At 42.2% G+C, this 12,518-nt stretch overlaps 1 protein-coding gene across 1 annotated transcript in view; it reads right to left on the minus strand.

The window, feature by feature from the left end:
* Positions 1 to 12,518, minus strand: part of LOC132006373 (zinc finger protein 705A-like) — a 31,138-nt gene that overhangs the window by 11,004 nt on the left and 7,616 nt on the right. Inside the window, exons 2-3 of the mRNA XM_059384137.1 lie at positions 8,022 to 8,303; positions 7,667 to 7,737 (exon numbers count right to left, since the gene is read on the minus strand). The gene's annotated coding sequence lies outside the window, so the exon portion shown is untranslated. The remainder of the gene's footprint in view (positions 1 to 7,666; positions 7,738 to 8,021; positions 8,304 to 12,518) is intronic.

The following is a 12,518-nucleotide window of genomic DNA, read 5'->3' on the forward strand; positions in this document are numbered from 1 at the left end:
TCTTCTCACTTTTTTGACAGCATTTTTTCACAAAGCAGAAGTCTTTGATTTTTAATCCAGTTCACTTATCAGTTACTTCTTCCATGGATCTTGCCTTTGATGTTAATAGTTAAAAAGTCATTGCCAAACTTAAGGTCACCTTGATTTTTTCCTGTGTTTTCTTCAAGTGGTTTGATAATTTAGATCTGTTATGTGTTTTGAGTTAAAATTTTAAGAGAATTAAGGTCTGTGTGGAGATTCAGTTTTGTTTTGTGTATTGATTTCCAGTTGTTACCTGCTCCCTCATTGTTGAAAATACTTTCATTGTATTATTTTTGCCCCTTTGTCAAGTATCAGTTTACGGTATTTGTGTGGGTATACTTATTGGCTCCCTACTGTGTTTCATTGATCTAGCTGTCTGTTTCATCAACAGATTATATCCTTTAATTCTTCATCCTTCTAAAGATCTCAAAAGCAACCTTCATCTCTTTTCCCAGAGGCCTCACCATTTGGTGAGCTTTGGTAGTTTTGGGAAACAATGGAACAAAACTAAAGCCAAGAGCTCTATCCTGCTCTTTATTTATTTATTTAGATTTTATTTATTTTCGAGACAGAGCATGCATGAGCAGGGGGCAGGGGCAAAGGGAGAGAGTCCCAAGGGGATCCCATGCTATGCACAGAGCCAAAGGCATGGCTTGATCTCATAACCTGAGCTGAAACCAAGAGTCAGTTGCTTAACTGAGTGAGCCATCCAGGTACCCCTCCTGCTCTCTGGCTGTCTGTCTATTTATCTGCTTATTTATTTGAGAGAGAGAGGAGGAAGCAGGGTCCTCGCTGAGCAGAGAGCCTGATGCGGGGCTCGATCCCAGGATCTCAATCCCTGAGATCATGACCTGAGCCCAAGGCAGAGGCTTAAACCCACTGAGCCACCCAGGCGCCCCTCCTGCTCTTTATTTTTAAGAGGTCTTATAATCGGGACAACTCGCAGACTGTGAGCACTATGGTGACTCCAAATAACAGAAATACTTAAACTTAAAATACATGCAGGTATCCAGAGTGTGACATTTTACTACCAAGAAATAGAAAAAGAATTCAGCATAGGTCTCCATCAGATTTCTCTTACCCATGCCTAAGAACTGTAATACCCTAAGCTTCAAAATATTAGGGCTTCCTAGAATAAATTATATAGCTTCATTACTGTTTTTTCTATAAATGGGATGTCCTTTGTTTTTGAAAAGTTTCAAAGAATTAGGATGTATCTTAACATATACTGAGATCTAGAGATACAAAAGAACAAGTTGTTTTTGAAATCATCCAGTATACATTTTAAATATAAGCATTTGACTTAGAAAAAGTTGTCCCTGGATCCTTGTCATCATTATCACTGCCACCATCATCAAATGCTGATGCAGTGAGGCCAAAAGAATGTCGAACCAGGTTCTCCTGAGGCCATATGCTCCAGAGGGCCAAGGCTCTAGTCTCAGCCTGCGAGAGCCCCAGCCAGGCTCCCCTATGTACTGGGTGATGTACAGATTAAGAGATGGCCCTGAATCCTTCATAGGACTGCTGAGAGGCGAAAATGGGTTAATGAGTATAGTTTGCACATGAGTCACTGCTGTAATTATGTCTGAGACAATACAGGCAAACTGCAGCTAAGTCCAAGGGCTCAGAGAGTTTAGGCAACATCCATGAACTGCTCTGCACAGCTCACGTTTTTACATCTGTTGTCTTACATGTATGTTTGTCTTTCATCGTCTTTTGGATATTGGATAGATGGATCTTCTGTAGAAATATAAGCCATGGGGCGCCTTGGTGGCTCAGTGGGTTGGGTCTTTGGCTCAGGTCATGATCAGGGTTCTGGGATCAAGCCCCGCTTTGGGCTCTCCCGATGAGAGCCTGCTTTCCTCTCTCTCTCTCTGCCTGCCTCTGCCTACTTGTGATCTCTCTGTCAAATAAATAAATAAAATCTTAAAAAAAAAAAAAAAAAGAAATATAAACCAGTAAGTAACAGTGAACTGTTTACACACAGGAAACAGTATAAAAACAAAACAAAATTTACCTTACATTCTATACTAAAAGTGCTGACAATTCCATGGTACAATCTTTTGGGCACAATTAAACAAAGTAGCCAGAGTGCAACAGTGAGGATGACAACAGCCTAACATGGACTTATGGGACCCCTGACTCACACCAATCACAGTCCTCACAGGGGGAGAATCGCCTGGAGAATGTGGCCATGCGGAAGAGGGCCTAGCAGTCCCTCCTTTCAATCTAACAGGATGGACATGAGGAGTCCGCATTTTGGCAAGTAAACCAGGGATGGTGCTGTGGAGTGTGCAGTGGAACCCTGAAAAGTGTGAGGAAGCGGCTAATCAGCCAGAGAAATTCTTAATATGGGCTCAGGTCCCTAATCTGACATGGCCAGATTCACCTCCTCAGAGTCACTCACTCATCCTTGTTGCACGGAAATCCTCTCTGCCTTATGGGCTTGCTCATTCATGGGCCGCGTGCCCCTCACCACGTGCAGCTCACCGTCTCACCTGCAAACAGCCCTTAACTAGAGCGGCTCTCCCACCCCCAAGGTGGCAATCTTAACTTCCTTACTCTGTAAGAAGCTGCTTACATATCATACCTCCTTTGAAGGCTATGATCCTCTTCCCTGAACATTTAGTCTAATGTTGGTGCCAAACCTCCCCGTTTTCCTAGCAGGGCACGTAGGACACTCCAACAGCTAGCTTGACTGTCTCCTCCTCTGGGCCGTGTGAGCTGAGGGGAGCAGGGATAACATCTGTCTCAGGCTCAGCACTGTACCAGAGTCTCTTTAAACTGTGTGGGACACAGAGATTCGATGAATGTAAAAAAGCAGTGTAAGATAATTTACCATCGAAACAAAGCCCTCTCTGTTTTAGATCCATCCAATCTAGGGCCAGACCTTAGTGCTCTGGTGGCACTATTCTTGCTCAGCCTTCTACCAGAAGCGAATTTTAATCTTCTAACTGAAACACAAAGTGATGCAACTACTTTCTATACTACAACTTTCTGTTCTACAACAGTACAATGAAGGCCTCCAGAGTGCAGGCTCAGGATCCAGGGTCTTGCCATCTAGTAGACTAGCCTGCTTCTGAGCTAGTGACAAGTCCTCTTTTGAGAATTTGTGAGGGTTTTTTTTTGTTTTGTTTTTTTCCCTCGTCCAATTCAATGGAATTGGGTTTGGTTTGTAAACTGACTTAAGTACAGGAAATACCTGAATGGACTTAAGGTCAGAGGTCTTCCTAGGATCTACAGAGCAGTCTTAGAGCTGCTGTCAATCAAGTGATCCTCAGAAAGTTGTGGGGAGACGTGGAGGCATCTTGCGACCTCACAGGCGGATGAATTCTCTGCGGCCCACATGCGCAGACGGTCCCCTTCATGCTACAGTGTAACTGGAGAATCTATCCCCATATTCTCTGCTTTGTACGTATGATGACGCAGTGCCACCTGGGAGGGAATGCTGGATCAACATGAGCAAATTCTCCTGAATGTTTTACCATGGAAATTCTTGGGCTTTGTTTTTTTTTAGATTCAGAAATATTTAAGTAAGGATTTACTATTACACAGTGACAACTTATCATCCAGAAAGCATTCTCTACAGACAAGTAAATATAAATGTTGGAACATTCTCTAGAGAGAGCTCAATACAAGTATAACTTTTAAATCTGGTTTTAGTAAAACTGTTTTTAAAAACACAAATTAGGGGGCACCTGGGTGGCTCAGTCAAGCCCCATACCGGGCTCCCTGCTCGGCAGGAAGCCTGCTTCTCCCTCTCCCACTCCCCCTGCTTGTGTTCCCTCTCTTGCTGTGTCTCTGTCAAATAATAAATAAAATCTTTTTTAAAAAGCAACAACACACAAATTAGTATGTTATACGTTCTTTTGTGGCTTTTTTTTTTTAAGATTTTATTTGACAGAGCACAAGCAGATGGACTGGCAGCAGTAGAGGGAGAAGCAGGCCCAGCACTGAGCAGGAAGCCCAATGCAGAACTCAATCCCAGGACCCTGGGATCATAACCTGAGCTGAAAGCAGATGCTTAACTGACTGAGCCACCCAGGCACCCCACGGCTGTTATTTATATGAAAAGCAAATTTCCTTGATCAAATTAGGTAGATGCAAATTCTGTTTTTGCTGTTATCTTAAATTCAATAAATAAATGTTACTGTGCCAGTATTACTGCTACAGTAATGCCTTCACAGTTCCAGAAGATCTATTGTATTAAGAAGATCAAGAGCAACTGCCCATATTCCAGGTAATTCAAGTCACTTGGATCTGTCGGATTGCTATATCAATTATTGTATTTCTCATCAATCTATATATACTTTACTAAATAAAATTCTAGCAACTGACCTTTATTCGATGCCTCGGGAAACTTATCAATAAATCTTAACTGGAGGTTTAATGGACACCAGGTAAAATTCTGTGAACTCTAAATGTGCCCCGTCAGCCTCACAAAACAGTAACGTGTTATGACTTCCGTTATAATGAAGAACTGTGGCACACGTTCCGTAAAGCACGTGTCCTGCACGTCACAGTAAAAAGGGGTGGTGAATGTCTTCCTGGGGGAGTCCCACAGAATCAGCAGCTTTAGACTGAAATGAGTGAGGGCTTCATTTATTCTTACTTCCTAGATGCAGTAAAAGGAGGCAGAGAGAAGCCAACTATCCAAGAAATGTCAACTGTCCATTCAGTTCCTCACTTCCAGGCCACTGCTTCCAAGCCGGCACTGGAAAAGGCTGTGAGGTGCTCAGGTGTCCAAGTAAGCTCTTTTCGTATTTGGGACTTGTATTACATTTCCCTCTGACAGTTCCTCCTTTTCACAGTCCTGGAGTCTGGAATGTATACTGGCATGGGACTAGAGTCCACCTTTTCTTTGTTTGAGCTAGGTGATGGTACTGTCCGGGTTTAGGATATTTTCTTCCTATTGTTCAGACAAATAACTTGTAATTAAGAAAAGAAATAGCTGCATCATTCCTCCTCAGATCAGCCATCCAGTAACTTCTCCTTTGCTGAATTTAAACTGACCATAGTGGTCACTTTTACTTAAAATAAAGTCTGATTTGGACTACCGTCCACCCGTTCTCAAGCACCTTCATTATGCGTCAGGGAAATTTCCAGTCATTAAGCTGTGGAACATAGAATACGTCCAAAGAAGCCTACATGAGCCATACGTAGTGACCGAGGGGGAAAATAATTTAGAGAAACGTGTAAGGGTTGAAGAGGCTGGGCCACTTCAACTGTGAGATCTGCCGTGGCAGCATCCCAGAATTCCATCAAGAATGAATCAATGCTAGACCCACCTAACTAAAGAGGCATGATGCTAATACTGCAGCAAGAAAGTCATCCACAACCAGGATTTTCCCCCAGGTCCTGATTGTGCAGAATCCTGGAACTTCATTCACCATCACAGAGATCTACTTTGGGCAGCAGAGAAGAGAAGACCCTTATGGTTCATCCCTTCTCAAGCAAATGGAACAGCTGTGACAGCTGGTTTCAGAAGGCAGTAGGCTCCTGTTTCTAGACTCTATTCCTCCCAACTATAAGTGGGTTCCACTCAAGAAGTCACTGAGGCAGAGGCAGGAGGAGTTACCCTAATTGGCTTCCTTAAAAGGTAAGACAGAACATCCCAGTTCTTTCTCAGTTCTACCAATACTGGAACAACAAAGGAGAGTTACTAATTTTTTAACATGTTCCTTCAGTCCCTCTGGTAGTTATGCTTGACTTGGCAAGCACTGGTTCCCAAGAGTTGCTTATAAAATATTCAGGGGTTTTGTAAACTGGATCGTACATCCTTGTTAGCTTGAGTTTTGTCAGTATACAAGGAAATCAGCAAATGATATAAATCAAGACTTTGTCTGTTTCAGAGTCCGTTCACTACTGCAGACTGCCAGAAGCCACTGACCTGTGTGTTTCCCTTTCCAACAGAACCACAGAATGTGGACTCTTGCCTCCATTAGCATTATCTTGAGAGAAAGCTAATTTCCTCCATCATACGGAATCTTGTATATCTGACTTAAAATTGAGAACATTACCTTAAAAATAACATGCTTTATGATTTCTAAAACAAACACATTTCTTTAAAAAGGATTTCACATTTCTGCAAAAGTTAGCACTGTGGTCCCTAGCCCAGAACTCCCATTCCAGCAGAGGTGTCCATTCCCAGACTATAAGCCTAAAGGTTCTCTTAAACGCTCACATCTTCCAGCCCCGCTCTGTACGAAGTCTGTGGATGACTCACAGGCGAAGAAGCCATCTGCCCCGATACACCATCAACATGGACCACATACTAGGTGACAGGTATTCACTTGTGGTCTCGCCATTTACTCAGAAGACCCTTTACCATCTTCACCTTTCCTCTCAGGAAACCAGTCTGGATAGGATTCATGTGACCTGACAAAACCCAGAGAGCTTATCATTAACTGGCTCATATTTATCTGGTTCAAAAATCTGTTCCCTGGCCACAGGTTATGAGTTATGTCTTCTCATGGTTTCAAATGCCTCTGAAAAGTAGCAACTCCAGAGGATAAACGATTTGGCAGGAAGGGAAAGGATACAGAAGGATGCAGGGTGTGTAAGTAAGGGTGGTGAGAAGTGGGACTGAGTCATTTCGTGGCTTCACGCCCACCCTTCAGTAGATGAGTTTGGACTGGATTAAAGGGGACCAGAGAGTGGAGCAGAACTTTCTGCAGAAGAGCCTTGGCATCCTCTCTCCTGACATGGGGTATGGATTTCCAGGAACTTGAGGGTTTGGGGTCTGGGCATCTTAGGCAAACAGAGAAGATGTGAGGGGTAGAGGGGAAATCTTCAACATTGGAGTACTTGGCTCAAATGGCTGCAGTGAATCCATCCTTTCTAGTTGAGACGATACTTGGGTTGTGAGACCATTCACTCTCATACTGAGTTTCCAAAGCTTCTGAAGATACTGGACTACTGACTGTAGGAATTCATCTGCTGAGAAGGAGTTCACCAGTTTTAGGTTCCGGAATCTATCAACTTCACATCATAGGTCCATCATAAGCCCCTTATCTTTAAGGAAATGTCCACCAGTTCAGGAAATACAGAGCCTTCAGCCTGGACAAGGTCACCACCTACCTGTCATTGAAGGCAGGAACAGCTTCCAAGCCACAGTTGTATTGGAAGAGGAGTGAAGAGTGGTCATTTTCCTCAAAGATCCATGACTTTGAAGTTTTAGAGTTGTGCAGCTCCAGATTTGTCAGGAATTGGGGGAGTTTTGGTGACTGGGAGTTCCCTCAAAGTGTGCAACTTGCAACTATAGTTTAGTCAGGTAGGGGCACCTCTTCCCAACTTCCTTTAATCAAAGCTGGAATGATTTCAGATTTATGCCTCAGCTCCCACACTGGGAGTAGCATCCCACACTCAGTGACAAGAACCCTGATCCCATGTATCACCAGGAGAGAAGCCTTACCTGCAATAACTAAACATTATCAAGCTCAAAGGACTAAAATCTACTGACTTCAACTTGAATCAGAGAGTGGAATGATTAATGTTCAGGGCTCTTGAACAGTATCAAAGCTCACACGAGCCACCATATATATACCCTCTGAGAAGGCCAGCATGGGTTCTGTGTAAGAACTGCCATCCCTATAAAGCAGATACCCTCAAGCATTTTCCCAAATACAAGTCCATACATACATACCCTGTAAGGTGTCAGGTACATGTCTCCATAGTGCGGAATGCTCAACTAGCATCTTCCAAAGCTTACAAACTCTGCAGAGAAAGAAAACCGACATTCATCTCCAAAGCTGATGAGAGCACCCACAGTCTCACACCCGGCCCCTTGCTGTCCTTCTCCACGGCTACAAGGCCAGAAGACGGGTGGATACCCTGTTCGAACTGTGCCCTCAGCTCCTGTACCAGTATTTTCCCTTTTAGGGCACTTGGACTGGGCCCTATGGCTCCATACCCCTCCGACACCCACCTTTTCCCTGAGCTTTGAGGTACTTGCCCTTTGGAGCAGTGAGAACATCCCTCCCCTGGACACTGGTCCATACCTGGAAATCTGAATCTCTTCTGTAATGCACAGAAATGAGAATGTCTTCAGCATCACAGAGCTAAGCAGTGCCAAAGTGATAAGCAAACTTTGCTCTCTGCCGGCTGTATGCATGTACTGTGATGAGGAAATTGAATCTTTTGACTTCTTGGGTGAGCTGAAGGGCCTGAGGAACTGGAGAATGGTTTAAATGTCTGGAGAGGTGAAAGCAGGATTCTGGGCACCGGATCCTCTAATTTTCCTCTGAGTCACCCAGTGGAGAAGACAGAGCTTTGATTCAGATCTGAAAGAGAAACCATATATTAATGTGAAGATCTGGTAACTGGGGAAAGGTACCAACATCCAGGACACTCAACAATGCCTAAAATATACTCTATAAAATATGGTTTACCAACTGAGTTATCCAGAACATATAGGAGAATCCAAGGGGACAGAGGGAAAATCTAGGGAAGCTAATATCACATTGGTTAGGGGATTATGTTAGGTTTTGCCTTCAAGGCAAATTTAGATTGAAATGTAAAATTATGTTTTACATTTAGAATTTTTCTTCAAAGAAAATACAGGGATATGTAGGGAATCCCTATACACATAAAACAGGAAAGTCCTATGAGTGGGAAGGAAAGCTTTACCTAGGTATCACTGTGTTTTGTCCATGTTTCCAAGTGGTACACATCAAAGGTCATGAGTGGATGAAAACCGTAAATAAAAAAGCAGCTTCTCGGTAGCTGATATTTCTTAGATTATCGAAAATGCCAGCTAAATCTCACAAACTTTTGAAATGTCCTGTGTTAAACAGTCCTCATTTTGAGCCAGGAAGAGGTCCTGACACGTATTTCTCTGCAAACTACAATCATGAATTCATAGGGTTTAAGGAAAGTCCAACTCAATGAAAATGGCATGAAAAAAATAACACAGTTAACTATTAAAAAGGAAGAGGAAGGGGCACCTGGGTGGCTCGGTGGGTTAAAGCCTCTGCCTTCGGCTCAGGTCATGATCCCGGGGTCCTGGGATCGAGCCCCCCATCAGGCTCTCTGCTCGGTGGGGAGCCTGTTCCCGCCCCCCCATCTCTCTGCCTACTGTGTCTCTCTCTCTGTGTCAAGTAAATAAATAAAATCTTTAAAAAAAAGGGGGGGGGAGAGGAAGGAGTGAGAAAATAAATGAATATTAATACTCAAAGAATCCTTTGCCTTGGCGCAAAACACTTAAGAATTATCCAATAATTTTAGTAATGGATAAACAACAAATTATTAAAAACCTTAAAAATAGGAGAGCCTGGGTGGCTCAGTCCATTAAACATCTGCCTTCAGCTAGGTCACGATCCCAGAATCCTGGAATCAAGCCCCGAGTCAGGCTCCCTACTCAGTAGGGAGTCTCCTTTTCCTTCCTCCTCTGCCTGCTGCACACGCATGCGCGCGCTCTCTCTCTCTCTCTCTCCATGTCAAATAAATAAATAAAAATAGGACTTCAAAGCAGAATTATAAGGATGAAAGAGATTACAAGGAAGAAGGAAAAATGACTTGGCAAAGCTCCCAAACTTCCAAAAATAAAACAAAAACCATTTAAAAGAGACCACACTGAGAGGTACAAAAAAGAAAAAGAGACACTGCTGCAAAACCACTCATTAATATTGCCTTAAAATGAGCAAGAGGAAAGGATTAAGTAAAAATCATTCAACGCTGTGAAAGACAAGCCCACCCACGACCTATGAAATCTATGTTACTGGTAAAGACTACAAAGGAAATGATAGGACAAAAAATAACTTCATAAATTCAACAAAAAAGTATTAAAGCATACAAAAAAGAATTTGTGAATTTGTGGAAATGCAGTTTGGAAAATCACATATAAAGCAATAAAAAATAAAAGTGCCCCAAAGAGTCTATAATTCAAACATGAATCATTTGAGGATCATTGTAAAAACTCAAGTGAGATATGAGATGATATTCAGTGAACAAAATGTGATCATGAAGAAGGCCTACAAAATCTTTAGGGAAACCAACTGTGACCCTTAATCTTATAACCAAGTGAACTCTTCCTCAACTCTCACGAGATGGACTTAGAGAAGATGTGTAAGCATAATACACAGATGAATCAGCAATAATTTAACTAGTGGCACGGAGACTGTGCCAAAGAGAAAAAAGGGACACACACTACTTAATATTTTTAGAGCACTGCTAAACATTAAGATTTCCCAACCCTTTCTGCATTACTTGGACATAGCTGCTTAGTTCTGAATACAACATTTGTTTTCTCCATACCAAAACCACATTCTCCAACAAATCCGCCAATGAAATGACTGATATCTATACCCATTCACCAGAGCTGCAATCTGGAAAAATGATGTTATTAAGTGAGCTCCCTAGAATCCCAACACCAGTGATGGGCCAGACTATTCTAGGTGCTAGGGAGATAAAAGTTTACAAGTTAAATAACCAAAAGAGTCCTCCTTTCTTGCCTCTTACCTTCTAGTAATACACAAATTGGAAAGCAAAGGAACAAAGCACAAGTTTTAAATATGAAGGAAGTACAAAACCAAAACAAATGTATCCTTCAGATTAGTGCTATAATAGAAAAACCTTTCAAATCCAACCTTTCATAATTTTTACATCTCCCCTCAAACCCAACCTGCCCAGGAACAGCACAGGTTCACAGCACAGGAGTCCCTAAAATTTGGATTTTTTTTTTTTTTTTTTTTAAATTCAGACTTTTGAAACTCAGTCTCATGCCAAAGATAAAAAGGCTTGAACATGGGCAGGGTGAGTGCGGGGTTCAGATGGAAACCGGGGTCACGAATAGGTCAATTGATTCCTCTTCTGTAAAAGTTCACTGAAGAGCATGAAATTTTAGCTCCCAGGCTAGACAGCAGGGTGCAACCATCTTCATCTGGCCTATCAGTGCCAAAAGCCTTCAGGGAGCAAAACAGGACACACAGTGGAGGCTGGAGCCTGGTACACCCAGCCCTGCCCACCCAGCATCCTGGAGAGGCATTTCCACTGAAACAAGATGGCCTGAGTATCAGCGCAGCAGGTGCCTCCCCCAGAGGACTAGAACAAACAGCCAGGTCTCACCAAGTTATTGATCAGAGAGTGCTGCAAAGCTTCAGCTCTAACAGAAATAGAATCGAGCTTCCTTTTTACTTCTGTTCTTTATTTTTTCGTATTTTCCAAGTCCTTTTATTATTATTATTTGTATACTCCATATGGGTGTGTGTGCATTTCTGTGTGTATATATTTGCACACTTTGATTTCATTTTATTTTTTTCTTCTGGATTCTAGATTCTTTTAACAAGCAAAACAAAACAGACCGAGGAGCTAGTTATTTTCTTTTGCTTTTTTTGTTTTTTTCTGTTTTCTCTTTTTTTTGTTTGTTTGTTTTGGTTTTTGGTTTATTTGCTTTGTGTTTTTCTTCTTTTTCTCTTTCTTCATTTTTTTTCTGGAATAAATGACAGTAACCCCAAAAGGAAGAACACGAGGTAGAACTCACAGCCAGGGATTTAATCAACATAAATATAAGTAAGATGTCTGAACCAGAATTTAAAACAATGATTATAAGGATGCAAGCTGTGGAAGGCCAGAAAGGAGTGGAAGGATATATTCAACATGCTGAACAAGACAAATATGCAGCCAAGAACTCTTTACCCAGCAAGGCTGTCATTCAGAATAGGAAGAGAGAGAGATTTCCAGACAGCCAAAAACTAAAGAAGTCTGTGACCACTAACCCAGCCCTGCAAAAAATTTTAAGGGGGACTCTCTGAATGGAAAAAAAACCAAAAGCAACAAAGACTAGAAAGGAAACATACCATCAACAGAAACACCAACTCTACAGGTTACAGGTCACACAATGGCTCTAAATTCATATCTCTCAATAACCACTCTGAGTGTAAATGGACTAAATCAATCAAAAGACACAGAGTATCAGAATGAATTAAAAAATAAAAAGACATGGGGCGCCTGGGTGGCTCAGTGGGTTAAGCCGCTGCCTTCTGCTCAGGTCATGATCTCAGGGTCCTGGGATCGAGTCCCGCATCGGGCTCTCTGCTTAGCAGGGAGCCTGCTTCCTCCTCTCTCTCTGCCTGCCTCTCTGCCTACTTGTGATCTCTCTCTGTCAAATAAATAAATAAAATCTTTTAAAAAATAAATAAATAAAAATAAATAAATAAATAAAAAGACTCATCTATATGCTGCCTACAAGAAACTTATTTTAGACCCAATGACACCTGCAGAATGAAAGTAAGGCAGTGGAGAACCATTTATCATGCTAAAGGTATCAAAAGAAAGCTGGTGTAGCAGTCCTTTTATTAAGACAAATTAGATTTTAAGCCAAAGACTGTATTAAGGGATGAAGAGGGACACTATATTATACTTAAAGGGTCTACCCGGGCGCCTGGGTGGCTCAGTGGGTTAAGCCGCTGCCTTCAGCTCAGGTCATGATCTCAGGGTCCTGGGATCGAGTCCCGCATCGGGCTCTCTGCTCAGGAGAGCCTGCTTCCCTCTCTCTCTCT

Source organism: Mustela nigripes, chromosome 18, assembly GCF_022355385.1.
Source record: "Mustela nigripes isolate SB6536 chromosome 18, MUSNIG.SB6536, whole genome shotgun sequence".
Taxonomy (NCBI): Eukaryota; Metazoa; Chordata; class Mammalia; order Carnivora; family Mustelidae; genus Mustela; species Mustela nigripes.